Source organism: Chrysemys picta, unplaced genomic scaffold (genome assembly GCF_011386835.1).
Source record: "Chrysemys picta bellii isolate R12L10 unplaced genomic scaffold, ASM1138683v2 scaf3123, whole genome shotgun sequence".
NCBI lineage: Eukaryota > Metazoa > Chordata > Testudines > Emydidae > Chrysemys > Chrysemys picta.
The window spans coordinates 2,245-6,965 of record NW_027055825.1 but is presented as its reverse complement, the minus strand read 5'-3'; the positions used below and the strand labels follow the sequence as shown (position 1 = coordinate 6,965).

Below are 4,721 nucleotides of genomic sequence, written 5' to 3'. Positions count from 1 at the left end.
CGTAGACTTTCACCAGTGCCGGCTTCAGGCTCTGCACGGGGAAGTCCTGCTCCACCGCGAAGGAGAAGCTCCGAGTCACGTTGCTCACCTGGGGGGGGTGTGGGGGAAACAGACGAGACTCAGGAGGCAACTCTGAGCCACTTCTCCCTTTCCTTCCCCATCTCCCCACCCCTCATTCTGCAGGTCCAGCATCTGTCCCCCTTGGCTGCAGGACCTGGCAGGGATTCAGGCCCTGAGGGAGAAGCCCTGCCGCCCCGATCCCTATCCCCCAGGTACAAGCTGCTCTTCCTGGTACCCATAGGCTGGAGGGAGAACAGGAAGGCCCCAGCTCTATATGTTGGGCGGGGGAACAGGAAGAGCTGCACAGAAATGCTGGGGAGCAGCAGCAGCTGTGCAGCAATACATGGGTTTGTTTTCCCCGGCCAACACCCGAGAGTTCCCCGCTCAGTGCCTCTATCAAAGGTATGTCAGGGGGTGACTCTCCCTGGCCCATCCCAGCCCCCTGTGAGCGCTCACCTGCTCCATGTAGAGCAGCACGTGGTTGGTGCTCAGTTCTGTGCGGTGGATGTGGTTATGTCCTTCCAGCTGCCAGCGGTAAAGAGAGAGAAGCAGGATGTAACTGAGCCCCCTTCGAACCACCCCAGAGCCCTAAGGAATGGGATGCTGAAGCAATCTCAGAACTGTTAGCAATTATCTTTGAGATCTCTTGGAGGACGGGTGATTTCCCAGGAGATTGGAGGCAGGCAAACAGAGTATCTATCTTTAAAAATGGGAACAAAGAGGACCCAGGAATTCATAGACCAGTCAGCCTAACATTCATACCCAGAAAGATAGCAGAAGAAATTATTAAACAGTCAACTTGTAACAGGATTACAAGATAAAGCCAGCATGGATTTGTCAAGAACAAATCATGCCAAACCAACCTCAGTTTCTTCTCTGAGAGGCAGGGCCTGCTCTAGGCACCAGCAAAACAAGCTGGTGCTTGGGGCGGCACGTTTTTAGGGGTGGCATGGCCAGCGCCAGAATGCAGCCCCTAAAAATGTGCCCCGGCCGCCCTAGCTCACCTCCGCTGCTGCTGCCACGGCGTGCGAAACAGCTGATTCGCGCGCCGCTGCTCCCCCTCCCTCCCAGGCTTGAGAGCCTGGGAGGGAGGAGGAGCAGCGGCGCGCGAATCAGCTGTTTTGCGCGCCGCGGCGGCTCGGGGTCTCCCCCTCCCTCCCAGGCACTCAAACCTGGGAAGGGGGGGAGACTCCGAGTGGCCGCGGCGCGGGCGCCGCTTCTCCGCCTCCTTCCCTCCTAGGCTTGAGAGCCTGGGGGGGAGGAGGCAGGGCTGGGGATTTGGGGAAGGGGCGGAGTTGAGGCGGGGCCGGGGGTGGGGTAATTAAAGAACCGGGGGGGAAGGGAAGGGGCGACCAAAATTGTTTTTGCTTTGGGTGGCAAAAATCCTAGAGCCGGCCCTGCTGAGAGGGTTACGGGACCAGTGGATAGTGGGGGCGGGGAGGGAGAGGAAAGCAGTAGTCATCATATATCTTGATTTTAATAAGGCTTCTGACACAGTCCCACATGACATTCTCATAAGAAAATCAGGGAAATGTGGTCTAAATGAAATTATTATAAGATGGATGCACAAGTGGTTGAAAGACTGTACTAAAAGGGCAGTCATCCACGGTTTGCTGTTAAACTGGTAGGGTGTATCTAGTGGGGTCCTGCAGTGGTCAGTCCTGGGTCTGGTACTATTCAACATGATCATTAATCACTTGGATAATAGAGTGGAGAGCATGCTTCTAAAATCTGTGGATGACACCAGCTGGCTCTGGGGAGGGAGGGAGAGAAGCAGGGGCAGGAAGAGGCAGAACGAGGGCAGGGTGGGCTCGGGGGAGGGGGTGGAACGGGGTGGGAAGAGGCAGGGCGGGGGCAGTCCTTGGGGGAAGGTGGCAAGTGTAGGCAGGGCCTGGGGCACAGCAGGAGTCAAGCACTCTCGGGGAAACCAGAAAGTCGGTGCCTCTGGCTGCTGCTTTAAAGGAAGAGGCAAAATCTGTACTGTGGCCCCATGGGCAGTGCATAATGCAGGCTGGGAGAGGCTAAGCATCCCCAAACCTCCACTAATGCGCCCAGCCGTGGCCCCAGGGCTGGGCTGCAGCAGGGCTCTGAGCTCCTCCAGAGCTGGGGATTGGGGCTGCTTCGCCAGGCCAGCTGGAGTTCCTCTGATTGTGGTGGGGGGCTCAGGGCTCCTCTGGCTCCAGTGGGTGAGAGTATGGGGGTGGGGCCTCAGGCAGAAGGAGCAGGGCAGGGGTGGGGCCTTGGGTGGAAGGGGCAGAGCGGGGGCTAGCCTCTTCGAACGGGGGTTTTATGCCCCGCCTATGTGCTGGTGGACTGAGATGTGAAGTATCATGGTTTGAGACCTGAGGGCCACAATCAAGTGCAGCCTCAGCTCATTGTCTGACCCATTTCCTGAGGGGAGGGCTGTGGCTGTGGGCAGGGCTGGGATCTGAGCACTGCCTCCCCTGTGCTGCTCACAGGCTTCATTAGTCTGATGGCATCACACCTCAGGACCCCTCAAGGGACACCTCCCAGCGTCTGAGTCTCCCTGAGGAGATGCAGGGCCCAGGGTGGGCTCAGGAGTGGGGGGGGGAGAGATGGGGGGTGTTAGAGCTGGGGGAGAACAGAGGGATGCAGGGAGGTGGGGGCTCATCATTCTCTCTCCCAAGCACCCCGCGAGCCCAGCCTGATTTCCCCTTACAGGAGCACTGCCCCCTCCAGGGGAGACTGTGAGGTGCCTCCAGCTGGGCCTGCTCCTGCTGTGTGTAACAGTTTATCAGGGAGTCACTGAGTGGGAGCTCAGGGGGATGGGATGGGACGGGGAAAGAGTGGGGAATCAGGGGAGGGTCAGAAAGAAGATATGAGGTCAGAGAGACGGGAGACAAGGGGGGGTCTGACGCTGGACAAGGGACTAGGGAGGTGCCAGGTTGCACTGGTAAAACAAGGGGTTGGGGTTTGGAGCTGACCGGGGCCAGAGTGGGGTTGGAGTCAAGGGGCCCTAGATGCACACTGGGTGAGGTTGGGGTTGTGGGGAACTGGACTCCACTGGGTTGTGGGGCAGATACCCCTGGGGGGCTGCGACCCATACACAGAACGGGCCATTACCATCCTCACTGATGACTTCATAGGTACGAATCCTGACAGCATCTTAACGTCAACGATGACCATGTTGGAGACAGGGCGTTTCCCTGTGTAGCTGGGAGACCAAGTGGGAAACGAAACAAGGTTTAATACATCTCAGCACAGAGCTGATGCACCTCCCACCCTGCCTGGCTCCTGCTAGTCTAGTCCTGGTCCCTGGCTCCCTGCTCTGCCACTACCTGTCATTCCTGCCCCGCAGCCCAGCCCCGCTGCTATCCCAGTCCTGGGCTCCCCACACAGCTCTGCCAGTGCCCCTCAGTCCTGCCCTTGGAGCAGTGGAAGTTTGTTGAAAGTCCCTGAAGCAAGACAGCATCCTTTCCAATAAGGGGTTCAGTTAAATTACTCCCATCGTTGGTGGCAGGAGGAGGAGGGAACAATTTAAATCAGGATTTAAATCCCTTTTTTTTAAATTATTGATTTAAAATAGAGTTGAGGATTTGTAAAACCAATGTAAGTATTGGTGCTACTGCTACTTTAGATTTGCAGTTTGTGATGAACTAAGTTATAAAAACTCGTGTTTCTAAATGCCACTACAGCTGGGGGATCCTATTTGAATTTGACTGAACTTCTAGACAGAAAAACAAAATACTGGAAGTGAAGGCGCTGTTTCTGCAAACTGTTTAGCAGGTACTGTAGGGGATATATAGAACAGGTCTGGTATGAATGATTAATAACTAGTGATTCCTTCCAGCCCTCAAAAATGAGAAAAGCCATCCACCTCTGTTTATCCCAAAATAGGATGCACTTAGGAATAAAATGGTTCACATCAGGTGAGACCCTTTGTCTATGGACCCACAGTTCAGCCAAGGTCAGGAGTTGCTCTCCCCAAGAAGAGAAACTAAAATGGCTAACGAGAGTATTGTTAATCAGCTAGAAAAGAATCTCTCATTCTTTGCATATGGACAAAACCTCTTTCTCTCTCCTAATCTAGCTAAAAAGAACTCCAAGTTATCAAGAAAGGGTCATTCCCTGCTTTCCTATGCAAAGTGGCCCAAGAGATGGGTGGGGAAGCTGTAAGTTAAACAAACCAGAAGTGTGGCTGTAAGATTGAAGGTCAAATTGGGTGAATTGCCCGTTTCCCCAAGAAATCCAAACGATTATCTTTCCACCCCAAATTAGAAGCTGAACATTGTTCTTGCTAGTAAATATTAACCTTTTATGATTTTTGTATGTTAAACTCTCGTAATAGTTTTATATACTAACCAAAAGCCTTTTCCTTTTGTGTATCTATATAGTTATTGCCATATACATATTGAAACTAACCCAACGGTGAAAGGAAGATGATGGAATGAATGCAATCGTTTACTCTGGTTTTTACCCCAACTTCACTAATATAGCTCAGACAGCAAGGGAAGGGAACCCCTCAAAACTACTGAAAGGTATCTACAGAAGTATGTTATCATAAACAAGACTGGGTAATGAATAAGGGATGCTTATGATCCAATTATGTTCTGTGATTGATAAGAGGTATTTGTTATTACAGATGGGTTCTATAATGGATGGAATAATGACCTATTGAAACACGTTTTTAACTCATTAAG

The 4,721-nt window shown here is 52.9% G+C and overlaps 1 long non-coding RNA gene across 1 annotated transcript; it reads right to left on the bottom strand.

Annotated features, from left to right (window-relative positions):
• Positions 1-3,299, bottom strand: LOC135980411 (uncharacterized). The gene is made up of 3 exons (XR_010597491.1): positions 3,145-3,299; positions 517-585; positions 1-88 (listed from the first exon to the last, which is right to left on the bottom strand). It is a non-coding gene; the product is annotated as an uncharacterized LOC135980411 (long non-coding RNA).
• Between the last annotated feature and the right edge of the window lie 1,422 nt (positions 3,300-4,721).